The sequence below is a fragment of the Triturus cristatus genome, chromosome 5_2 (assembly GCF_964204655.1).
Source record: "Triturus cristatus chromosome 5_2, aTriCri1.1, whole genome shotgun sequence".
Lineage (NCBI taxonomy): Eukaryota > Metazoa > Chordata > Amphibia > Caudata > Salamandridae > Triturus > Triturus cristatus.
In genome coordinates this window covers 390,995,652-391,009,404 of record NC_140588.1, presented here as the reverse complement: position 1 = coordinate 391,009,404, position 13,753 = coordinate 390,995,652, and the positions used below count along the sequence as shown (strand labels likewise).

Below are 13,753 nucleotides of genomic sequence, written 5' to 3'. Positions count from 1 at the left end.
CTGAAGACGCCCTTCGGCTGAGAGTCATAGAAGGTTGCCTCTCTGAACCACTGAGACGCAAATTGCTTAAGAGAAGCTACTCGCTGGAAGAGATAGAAGAGATGACGAGAGTAGATGAACAAGCCGATGAACATGCGAAGAAAATAGAAGCCGGGAAAGGTGAGAGACGGGAACAAGCATTCAGGATGCAGTCTCGGCAAATACCTGGAAGATCACCACCACAGGTGCGTTCCTTCAGATCCAAGAGACACCACCACCAGTCAAGCAAGGGACACAAAGGCAGAACCCACACCAAGGAACGATCAGACAGACAACTAAAATGTTACCGATGCGGCTACGACTTCCCACATTCCGACGCATGCCCAGCACTAGGACAACAATGCCGGAAGTGTGGTAGAGACAACCATTTTGAAAGCATGTGCGGGGCGGTACCCAAAGGTGATCAAAAGGGAAGACACCGGCAACATCAGCCTTCAAGCAGTCGTCACCATGTCAGAGCAGTCCAACTGGGTCGTCACAATCCAGCTGCCACTCTTGCAGGACATATCAATCTCGACGGTCGTCATCAGGAGAATCCGATCCACATCACCGATTTCTCAAGACCAAAAGGAATATATTTATTGTGTAGCCGACCCTGATCGGCTGAAAGAGTACCTGCGTTTGGACATCAGAATTGGGGCTCACCCCACCGAGTTCGTGCTAGACAGTGGGGCCTCACTAAACTACTTGCCCGTCACGGAATACCAAACAATGAAATCACCTCCCAAGCTGGATAACGCACATGTACGAGTATACACGTGGATGTCCAAAAAGCCACTAACGTGTCTTGGGAAATTTGCAACCGAACTGTCGTACCAAGATCGCACAATATCAGCCTACGTCCATGTTATCGAGGGGCCTGAGGCCGACTGCCTCCTGAGCCTGGCCACTGCAGAACGACTGAAACTGGTTGATATCTTATACCGTTTGGCTGACAAACCAGCTATTATCGAAAAGTTCCCCAAACTCTTTCAAGGCCTGGGAAAAATGAAGGACTGCCAAATAAGACTGCACATAAACAAACAAATAACACCGGTAGCGCTGCATCACCGGAAAATACCGTTTCACCTGCAGGACGCCGTGGAGAAGGAGCTCCAGGATCTACTGGAAGCAGGTATCATAGAAAGAACAGATGGACCGACCCCGTGGGTCTCCCCGGTGGTGGTAGTCCCGAAGAAAGGGGAAACTAGCCGGGTCCGCCTATGTGTGGATATGAGGGCGCCCAACATGGCGATAGAGAGAGAAAGACATCCAGGCCCTCACATCAGTGACATGATCACTTCACTCAACGGAGCGAAGATATTTTCAAAACTGGACCTTAACAAAGGATACCACCAGCTAGAATTGCATGAAAGGTCAAGATATATCACGACATTCTCGACACACCTCGGGCTATTCAGATACAAAAGACTAAGTTTCGGAGTGTCATCGGTAGCGGAAATATTCCAAGAGGCAATCAGGAGAACAATACATCATATTCCACATGTCCTAAACTACAGTGACAAAACTGGATGAATGTTGAGCAAGATTTAATGGAGTAAAATTGGTTGGATCTGGTATCCTCAATACGCAGTGCGTCTGGGAGTGGAACGCGGGCAACGCGCTCCCCACATAATTGTTTTAAATTTGGATGCATTCAGGGCAATGCATATCCCAGTTCTGCACGCAATAGCAAAAGTTTGTTTAAAACATCACTGATTAAAAAATGAGCGAAAAACCGGAGTGCATAGCACCTCCTACGTTGTTTAAATTAAATTGCCCTTTGTTGGTTTGCACCCGAAGATTAAGCAAGTTAAAAGACAAAGGATGGTTCTCGACCAAAGACCACACATACGATGTAACAGCAAGTTCACAGCAGCATTGGAAGATCGAGGCAACGAGAAAGGAAACATTGACTTTGATTGCACCAAAAGTAGAAATCTGCAACATTTTGTGTAAATGCACAACAGTTTAGATTTTGTATTCAGCGACAGTACTGTCTTCATTAGGGGGATGAAATGCAATATGGGAATTGCAGTTTGAGAGTAATGTTCTGGGCATCAGGTGACTAATTAGTAACAAATGAAGGGGGTGGAGTACACTTGTCTTAAAAGCGAGTCGTGACTACGTGATTGTTACACGAGGAGAACTATTCAGCAGGTGGTGAACGCCGAGTAGGGAGAACGAAATGGTGTAAGCAGGTACGCACTGAATTTGATTTCAGGATTTAGATTTAAGCAGAACGTGCAACGCGCAACATTTTTGTTCACTTAATATACGAGGATTTATCTAAATGGCATACACCCGTTGGGAGAAAGGAAGGAAAGTGGCAGGAAAATTGATTATGACACGTGGTATAGTCTCGATACTCTATTGTGTTTATATAAGAGAGGAACTTGAGGTGGTAGGACATGGGGCTCAAACATTAGATAAATTCATGTAATCCAACTAATCTGACTTAATGGGAAGTGTTGGTTTGAGCACAAAATGTTACACGCGCAAGATTAAATTACGATTTATGTGATTTTAATTTACAAAAGGCACAAAATATTAATGATAATCTTTGCAATTGTTGACTTTTAGTTACCCCTGACGAAGGGCTGGAAATTAGCCTGAAATGCATTGGGTTTTGAATAAAGAAATGCTGCACTGAACTACTTTTGTATTTGGATCATATTTCCGAAGAGGCCTGGATGGGCACACGTCAATATGAGAAGCATTCCAAATGCATGATGAGATATATGTGGGTAAATGGGAGAAGAAAAACGCATGATAAACTTTATGGACAAAACTGGATGAATGTTGAGCAAGATTTAATGGAGTAAAATTGGTTGGATCTGGTATCCTCAATACGCAGTGCGTCTGGGAGTGGAACGCGGGCAACGCGCTCCCCACATAATTGTTTTAAATTTGGATGCATTCAGGGCAATGCATATCCCAGTTCTGCACGCAATAGCAAAAGTTTGTTTAAAACATCACTGATTAAAAAATGAGCGAAAAACCGGAGTGCATAGCACCTCCTACGTTGTTTAAATTAAATTGCCCTTTGTTGGTTTGCACCCGAAGATTAAGCAAGTTAAAAGACAAAGGATGGTTCTCGACCAAAGACCACACATACGATGTAACAGCAAGTTCACAGCAGCATTGGAAGATCGAGGCAACGAGAAAGGAAACATTGACTTTGATTGCACCAAAAGTAGAAATCTGCAACATTTTGTGTAAATGCACAACAGTTTAGATTTTGTATTCAGCGACAGTACTGTCTTCATTAGGGGGATGAAATGCAATATGGGAATTGCAGTTTGAGAGTAATGTTCTGGGCATCAGGTGACTAATTAGTAACAAATGAAGGGGGTGGAGTACACTTGTCTTAAAAGCGAGTCGTGACTACGTGATTGTTACACGAGGAGAACTATTCAGCAGGTGGTGAACGCCGAGTAGGGAGAACGAAATGGTGTAAGCAGGTACGCACTGAATTTGATTTCAGGATTTAGATTTAAGCAGAACGTGCAACGCGCAACATTTTTGTTCACTTAATATACGAGGGTTTATCTAAATGGCATACACCCGTTGGGAGAAAGGGAGGAAAGTGGCAGGAAAATTGATTATGACACGTGGTATAGTCTCGATACTCTATTGTGTTTATATAAGAGAGGAACTTGAGGTGGTAGGACATGGGGCTCAAACATTAGATAAATTCATGTAATCCAACTAATCTGACTTAATGGGAAGTGTTGGTTTGAGCACAAAATGTTACACGCGCAAGATTAAATTACGATTTATGTGATTTTAATTTACAAAAGGCACAAAATATTAATGATAATCTTTGCAATTGTTGACTTTTAGTTACCCCCGACGAAGGGCTGGAAATTAGCCCGAAATGCATTGGGTTTTGAATAAAGAAATGCTGCACTGAACTACTTTTGTATTTGGATCATATTTCCGAAGAGGCCTGAATGGGCACACGTCAATATGAGAAGCATTCCAAATGCATGATGAGATATATGTGGATAAATGGGAGAAGAAAAACGCATGATAAACTTTATGGACAAAACTGGATGAATGTTGAGCAAGATTTAATGGAGTAAAATTGGTTGGATCTGGTATCCTCAATACGCAGTGCGTCTGGGAGTGGAACGCGGGCAACGCGCTCCCCACATAATTGTTCTAAACTACAGTGACGACATCCTCGTATATGGAGCAACGTCTCAAGAACACGACAAAGCACTAGATCAGGTCTGTCATGCACTCATGGAAGCCAACCTCACACTCAACAAAGACAAGTGTGAATTTCACAAACCAACGTTGACATTTTACGGCCACATATTCTCTGGAAGTGGCATGAAACCAGACACAGAAAAGGTAGCAGCGCTAAACGACACACCAAGCCCAGAAGACGTGGGCGATGTACGATCGTTCCTAGGAATGGCCAGCTACTGTTCCAGATACATCCCTGACTACGCCACGTTAAGTTACCCTCTGAGGATGATCACCAAGCAAGGACAACCTTTTAAGTGGTCCACCCAATGCGAAGGGGCGTTCAGAGAAATCAAAAGAACTGTAGAGTCGGCCAAAAATCTGGCTTACTTCAATCGAAAAAAGAAAACAGAGATAACAGTGGACGCCAGCCCCGTAGGTCTAGGAGCCATCCTAGCACAATATGAGAGAGAAGAAGATCAGCGACACATAGTAGCATACGCCAGCAGAAGTCTAACAGACACGGAGAGAGCATATTCACAGCCAGAAAAAGAAAGCCTGGCCGTTGTCTGGTCGTGTGAACACTTCCACATCTTCATCTTTGGGAAACACTTTACACTAGTGACTGACCATCAAGCATTGACCACAATTTTTGGAAACCCGCGGGCAAAAATGCCACCAAGAATAGAGCGATGGGGCCTCCGGCTCCAGGAATACACCTACACCATCATCCACAAGCCAGGAAAAGATGCAAACCCTGCAGATTACATGTCCCGGCACCCCAACAGATCCAGCAAATCAGAACAATCAATCGCGGATGAATACATTCACTTCGTAGTAGACCAAGCGAGACCTCCGGCTGTTCCACTGGAAGCCATTTGTGAAGCGACGCAAACAGATGCCACCCTGCAAGAGGTGAAACATCGGATTCAAACAAACAGCTGGAGACACACGCAAAGCAGTGAACAAAATGACCAAGAAATGGCGGCATTCAAACATGTCCACGACGAACTGTCAATAGCGGCAAATGGTCTCGTCCTACGAGACACCAGAATAGTGATCCCACGACAACTCAGACAAGGGGTCATTAATTTAGCTCATGAAGGACACCGGGGCATAGTAGCCACAAAAAGAGCACTCCGTGAAAGAGTCTGGTTTGCGACACTAGACATGATGGTAGAGACAACTCTGAAAGACTGCCCGCAATGTCAACTGGTGAGCCGTCCGTATCCTCCTGCACCACTACAAATGTCTCCACTACCGGAGGGTGTTTGGCAACACATTGCCATTGACTTCTTTGGGCCAATAAAATCGAGCCAATACGTCCTGGTCATCATGGACGAGTACTCCAGATTCCCCATAGCACAACTGTGTTGATCAACGAAAGCATTGAGTACCATACCGATATTAGAGGAGGTCTTTGCCGCATGGGGCATTCCCCTAGTGGTGAAGTCAGACAACGGGCCTCCATTCAACAGCCATGACTTTGCTGAGTTTGCTCAACACCTCAATTTCAAGCACCGCAAGATCACACCATTATGGCCTCAGGCCAACGGAATGGTCGAACGCTTCATGGCCACTATCAAGAAAGCCATTCAGCAAGCAGAACTCACCGGAAAGAACATTCAAATGGCACTCGACGAGGTACTACGAGCGTACCAAAACACGCCTCACTCCACCACAGGCAAATGTCCTGCCACTCTCATGCTGGGACGCCCAGTGCGCACCAGACTACCAATGATGGCTATGGCAGCGAACGAACAGTATCCCGACTCTGACCATGAGGAGCTGGCAGCCAGAGACAAGATAAAGAAAGAAAAGATGAAGGACTATGCTGATGAATGGCGACGTGCTACGCCCCCCCCAAATACAAGAAGGAGACTGGGTGCTTGCGCGACAAGAGCAGCCCCGGAAGACTGATAGCAAGTATCATGAGGTTCCGCTGAAGGTGATACAACAAAAAGGAACTATGATCACTGCAGAGACTGACGGAAGAAGACTCACCAGGAATGTGACATACTTTAAAAAGTGCAGACCCAACATTAAGGAATTACTGACTGAACTGAAAATGGAGAAGAGAGAACCAGAGACACTGCCCCACCACAGTCAGGCATTGATGGAAACGGCCGACGAGAAGGAGCGTGACAATCGTGAACTCCAGTCACGCCCCAGACGAATCATCACAAAATCGTCTCGCCTTATTGAGGAACTTTAAAAAAGAGACAGTTGCTGTGTTTTGTTTTTTATTTACAGAGGGGGGAGATGTAATGATGCACACTGGCCAAACAGGTCAGGCACTAGGACCGGCCTGAGTGGGGACAAGGGCAGGCGGAAAGGGAGGAGCATAAGGCTAGGGACGGCAGTTAGCCGTTAGCCCTGGACGAAGCAGGAGGTGAATAAAGGATCTGAATAAAGCTAACCCCGTGTTCGTGTCTCCTCTGTCCACGGCGATCCTACATTGACATTTTTATTGTTGCCTGAAATCTGCTGCACACAAAGGAAACTCTACAGCAGGTACTTGTAAACCCATATTTTATTTCAAATCACAGCACACCCCAAGGCCAGCCCCATACCCTTTGTTAGCATGTTTGTCTTTGGGGGTTGAGTGACCAGCGACAGGATCTACAAACATGAGTTGCTAAAGGTGGGTTTTTGAAGATACTGTAAAAAATAGGATTTCAATCATACCAAGCCATCAAACAATATCTCAACTCAATAGCTTAAAGTACTATTAGTCTAATAAAGAAGTTTGATGTATGCCAGTGGACACCCTTCCATCCAAACTTGCTTTTCCCCTGCCCCTTCCCATGTTGGGAAACATGCAGATGTAGGACATGGCCTTCTTAGGGTGATTTCCCCCCAAAATCTGGCTTTTGTTCTTCCTAGTCCTTGCCTACTCTTCTTTTTGTGACCCTAGGACTCTGGACACAATCCTGCTGTCCTGTACAGGTCAGGTACAGGGTGCCTTTGTGATTGGGTTAGGTATTTTTCCTGTAAGCGCAATGTAAAAAGGTACGACACATACCCAGGGTGGAGAACCTGGAATGCGTGGTGCACACTGCCAGAGGAATCTGTTGTGCACAAGAAGGACTAATGCATTTGGAAGGGACTGAGTGCCCTTCCTGGATAGTGGCTGGCCTGACTACCTTGCTGAAGTGTGGCACCCTGAAGGGGGCTCTCCAAGGGCCAGTTAGCTCCCTGTTCTCTCTGAGATCTCAGGGACATCAAAGATCTACTACCAGGGACCCACACCATCTACTGGTGATATCTGGAGGGCAGTGCCCTCTCAAGTGTCCACATTGCTTGCTGAATTCCAACGGACAGCACGGGCTGAGCTTGGAACTAAGAATCATGCCTGCAGACTGGAGTGCCCAGTGCCGAGCCCCCAAAGTCCAGACCGCATCTAAGGTGATTGGCCCCTGTACCACAGTGACCTCGGCACACATAAGCATCTTGTTGGTGGTGAGCGGATTCACCAGTTGCGGGATTCAAATTGGCCCGCTTCGGTGATCACTCCGAATATCTCTCGAGCGAGCAGTGTCCGATTCACGTGTTGGAACCCTCGGAGGTGGGGGCGAACCCATTGCAGTGTCTCATTCTACCTCGTGAAATATTGCTGAACTTGTGATCGTGTGTGTGACCGGAATCGTTTTGTGCAACCTACATCAACGTGCTCTGGACAGAGTGCCTCATTTTCAGGGAGGTATGGAATTTGCAACTCTTCGTTATGTGACCTGAAGTGTCTGGGGCGACCCATCTCATTGTGCACCAGACCTTGGGCTCGGTTTACCATGTTATGGCCCTGATCAACCTATAGTGGAGAGGGTGCCTCCTCAGACCGAGAGACCCATCTCATCGTGCATCAGACCTTGGGCTCGTTTTACCTTGGTATGGCCCTGATCAACCTGTACCGGACAGGGTGGCTTTTCAGACAGAGTGGTTCTCTAGTGTTATTCCACATTTACCGATTGTTACTTATTGGCCCCATCACAGTGGACCAACTACCCTCTACTCACCTGGCCCCTCGTGATGACTTCTTGGTGCCAGGTAAGAGTGAGAGTGATTGACTAGCCTTGAGGAATGCTTCCGCAAAAGTTTGGGAGCAGGTTAAAAAGAGACTGCATGACCCCCCAGAGCTTCGCAGAACTAGGCTGGTGCCAAAAGGCCCTGATGGACCCCTGTTTGTAACCAATTATTGCCCACTTCTGTTTTGCAACCTGTAGATTAACTTCCTAAGTTGCGCGAAACCCCCCTTGTTTACATCTACCTCATAATTTTTCTTGCTACTTATCCCCAACTGTTTTCTGGGGACCCAGACTAAGTGTGACCTCGGTTGCATGTGGCCTAGTGCCCGAAGGGAGGGGCTGGTGATCTTCCAACTGGGGGGTATAGGACAGTAGGGGTAAATTGGAGGGTGGAGAGAGACTTGGAGTCATGGGGCCGGCAGCATATTATCCATTGACCTACTGAAAAGGGGGCAGGGTAGAAACACCTTGATCCCCTAGGCCTCTTGGACTACAAGGGCTCTTGTGGGCCCTAAAAAAGCATTTAAAAACAATTTGGGTGAAATCCGCAGGTCTGGACATTTTTTTATTTATTTTTTTAAAAGAAGCGCAGGCTTACACTCTTCATTCATTATCTGCCCCTGAGTGGGCCTGGTCCTGGGGCATTATGCAAATGTTGAGGGGACACACGGGGTTCCCCTCCTGGGGCTTATTAATGCCCAGGGGACCACCACCTTCCCAGGGCTTCTTAACATCTAATGCAGGGGAGGCCCATACGGCCTCCCCTGCTGCCCCGGGGACTGCCACCTCCCTGTGACTTCTTACATTTTTGTAGGTGGTGTCCTCTCTGACCCCCCACAACCCGGGGATCACCACCCCCGGGGATTTAATTTTAAAAAGCATCCGGGGCCAAGCAGACCTCCCGCAGCCCCAGGGACCACCACCTCCCCAGGGCAAATAGAAAAAAAGGAGGGAGATGCGCGACTCCATCCTGGGGCTATAGATGGCCCTGGGGCTGGCTCCTCCAATGTCCTGAGATGTCCACTTCCGGGGCATTGCAGTTTGCTATGGCTTGGTGGAAGCACCGCTCCCGCCAAACCTTAGCAAATTCTGCTCTGCTTCGTACAAGTGAGAGCATGTAAAATGCTCTTGCTTACACGAAGTGGAGCAGAATTGCTTTTGGACAGAGAGCTGCATATCCCTCTGTCCAAAAGCAATGCCACCTCCCGCAAGACAGGGGGTGCTGGCAGGGACTGCGGGAGCCTTCAGGCTCCCCGCGGTCCCCAAGGTGAGAAACTGGGTGCCCTAGATGGGACCAGGGCACCCAGGATTGTAGCTAGACCCCGGGGATGGGGTCCTTGGTGCCAAACTTGGCCCAGGAGGGGGGCTGCATGGCTTTCCTCCCATATTTAAAAATAATTTAGCAAATGTTTAAAAAGTGTGGGCCCCGGATGATGTGATTCCTAAGGCCAAAATCAGCCCAGGATGGAGAACCAATGCGTCCCCCCTTCCTTTATTAAATAAAAATGTTAAAAAAAGAAAAGGCCCCAGGGATGGGGTCCCCGGTGGCCAAAATCGTCCCAGGGAAGGGGGCCACAAAGCCCCTCTCCCTTTATAATTTTTTATAGAAGCTACCGGCATGATGCCGGAGGCCCTGCCCGCTTTCTACACCACTCTGCAATTGCACCTCCTGGCGTGCTGCTGGGTGGGGAATGAGTTTCACTTTACCCTGTTACATCTAGTAGGTCTTGCACAGCTAGATTTCTGAGAGGTGGTCAGAGGCCATGCCCCCTTTCTCACAACACTGCAAATGCGCCTCCTGGCACACTACTGGTTGGGGAATGAATTCCACTTTACTCCTGAGGGACTCGGGACTAAAGTGGGACTTCTTCCCTCAACCAGTAGTGTACCAGGAGGCACAGTTGCAGAGTGGTGGAGAAAGGAGGCATGGCCTCCAACAACCTCTTAGCAATCCAGCTGTGTGGGACTTACTGAAAGTAACAGGAGGGGTAGTTGGCTCCCAAGGACTCTCAATAGCCAAGGGTACTTCATCCCCCTACTAGTAGTGCACCAGGAGGTGTGTTTGCAGAGTGGTGGACAAAGGGGGCGTGGCCTCTGACAACCTTTCAGCAATCCTACTGTGTGGTACTTACTGGAGGTATCAGGAAGGGTAGTTGGCCCCCAAGGATATCCTTGGTGGACATCTACACCTTCTGTTACCTCAGTTAATCCCTCACAGCGGGATTGCTAATAAAGGTTCGAAGGCCATGCCCCTATTCTCCACCACTCTGCAAACGCACCTCCTGTTGCACTACTGGTTCGGGGATGAAGACCACTTTACTCCTGGGAGCCCTTGGGGGCCAAGATGCCCTCCTTGTACCTCCTGTAAGTCCTACACAGCGGGATTCCTGAGAACTGGTCAGAGACCCCCCCTTTCTCAACCACTCTGCAAACGCAAATACTACTTAAAAAAACATAAAAATGTACTGAAAACACAAAGGATACAGGGATGTTTTAGTTAGGAATTAATATTTTTTAAAAACCTTAGAAATTCACCAAAAAAAAACAAGGTTACAAAGACGGTATAGTTAGGTATTAGCATTTAAAAACCCTTTAAAATTCTCTGATAAAACTAAGGTTACAGGGAAGTAATAGTTAAGAATTAGCAATTAAAAAACCTCAGAAATTCACAGAAAAAACCCCAAGGTTACAAAGATGTTATAGTTAGGAATAAGCATTGAAAAACCCTTAAAAATTAACTGAAACAAATCAAAGATTACAAGGAAGTTATAGTTAGGCTCGGGTTTCACTTGTACAAAACTAGATAAATGTAACAGTTATAGTTAGCTTAGCTAACTATAACTCGCACCCCCGCAATACACTGCATATGACCTCACATATTACATTACTCATGACATGGTCAGTGACATCACTGATGACATCATCCACAGAATCTCTGACGCACCCACTCACAACGAAATATAACCTTTCATACACCAACTCCAACTTCTATACTATCATTCTCAAAACCATTGATACACCCATATAGTACTTACATACCCACTCACTGATTCATAGGTCTACACACACATCCACTCAGTCAGCCAAACAGCCACTCAAAGACAAACTCACTTGATAATACAGAAACTGATATATCCACTCATACACCCATACAGCCACTCACACACTGTCAGTCACCCATTGAGCTACTCACACCCCTACTCACTCACCCATAGAGCCAATCACACAGCCGCTTACTCACCTATACAGTTATGCACACACTCCCTCACTTACTCATACAGATACTAACACATACTCACTCACCTATACAGTCACTGACACATGCGCACACTCACCCATACAGCTACTCGCACAATCCCTCACACATACAGTCACTCATATCCTCCAACACTCACCTATACTGCCTTTCACATATGCAGTTATTCACCTATATACCACTGGCACATCCATGTATTCACCGACACAGCCATACACACACTCAGTCACCCATATAGCCCCTCACAGATGTACTCACTAACCCATACAGCCACTGACTCACGCACTCACTGATCCATGCAGGCAGTCATACACCTCCTCACCCACCCACACAATCATACACTCATACAGGTACTCAGACAGCCAATCAATCACCCATATAGCCACTCACATACCCACTCACCAACCCATACAGCCACCTAGGCACCAACTGACAGACTGATACAGACATTCACACAACCTAGTCACTCACCCATACATTCACTGAGTCACCTAATGACTCACTTATACAGTCACTGGGTGATGTCATCAGTGATGTCATTTGAGATGTCATCAGTGATGTCACCAGTTATGTCACTGACCATGTCATGAGTGATGTAATATGTGAGGTCATAAGTAGTGCATTACTTTGGTGCGAGTATAGTTAGCTCAGCTAAATATAAGTGCCAAATCTTTCTGGTTTTGTACTAGTGATACTCAGCCTAACTTTAACATTTCTGTAACCTTTGGGTTTTTTCAGTGAATTTCTAAGGTTTTTACATTCCATTTCCTAATGTCCCTGTAATCTTTGCTTTTTTCAGGTAATTTCTAGATTTTTTTAAATGCCAACTCCTAACTATAATGTCCCGGTAACCTATGATATTTTGTATTGAATTTTTAAGGTTTTGAAATTGTATTTTCTATTTAAAATGGCTCTATAACATGTATTTTTATAACCTTGTATTTTCTTCAGTGGATTAATAGGCATAGGGTTTTTTTCTTTACCTTTTGTATATTCGCGAACGCGGTGGTGGAGAAAAGGGACCGTGCATATCGCAAAAGCAGGAATCTAATATCCACCACCACAAAAATTATAACTATATAATTAATTATGACCATCACACTAGGTAAATCAATATCCAAAAAACTAAATAAAAACATTTTTCAGAATCTCAATCTAATACAATGTGTATTAATGATTCACTGAATTTTTTTTAAATTTCCACCAGTATTCGCGGAGTCGCCACGATAGTCACGACGTTCCTTTGACGGTACACAGGAGGGCCACACTGGCATCTGCAGCGTCATTGCAAATATTGCACACAATTTAAAAAATCCATTTTGCACCTATAACTTGTGTCACTAACACTTACTTTTCTCAAACATGGGGTCAGAGTACCTCGACCCTGACCCCTTATGTTTGCTTTCACAGAAAAAGCTGGCCCAGGGAACGGTTCCCGATAGATGTAATGACAGCTGCTACTTTCTGTTCAGGTTGTGTCCAGCCAATCACAGCATTCCTGTTAGCACGCTCAGTCTCTATTAATCGAGAAATATCCACGGCAAGAGATATATCTATCATTTTCAGCTTACATTTCTCAAAAACCGCTGAACGCACTTGCACCAAATAGCACAAAGCACAATCTGTGTAACAATACCTACCTTTCTGCTAAATTTGGTGTAATTCCATACAACGGTTCGGCCTGTAGGTTCGACAACGCGTTCCTATGGGAATTAACATGACAAACGCACCCTTATTTTGCATCCCTATTTCTCTGTCCATACTGCATGGATCACCCCCAAACTTTCCATGACACACAGAATCTACTTTGACACTTTTTGGGGGAAAATTTCATGCAGATTGGTTAAATCACACCAAGTTATAGGCATGTCAAAAAACCACCAGTACGTAATATATATGTCTGTGTGTGTGTATACATATAGAGATAGATAGATAGATAGATAGATAGATAGATAGATAGATAGATAGATAGATAGATAGATAGATAGATAGATAGATAGATAGATAGATAGATAGATAGATAGATAGATAGATAGATAGATAGATAGATAGATAGATAGATAGATAGATAGATAGATAGATAGATAGATAGATAGATAGATAGATAGGATAGATAGATAGGATAGATAGATAGATAGAGATTAAGATATACAAAAGAGAGGTAGGTCCCAGGTTTTGCTCTATAACACCACTGACAATCCAAATCTGCTCACCTTAAAATGTCAGTTTTTTTTTAGCATTTTTTTGCATATGATTA

At 45.5% G+C, this 13,753-nt stretch overlaps 1 protein-coding gene across 3 annotated transcripts in view; it reads right to left on the bottom strand.

The window, feature by feature from the left end:
• LOC146823053 (N-acetyllactosaminide beta-1,6-N-acetylglucosaminyl-transferase-like) overlaps positions 1–13,753 on the bottom strand; it is a 361,189-nt gene that overhangs the window by 78,493 nt on the left and 268,943 nt on the right. The window lies entirely within an intron of this gene.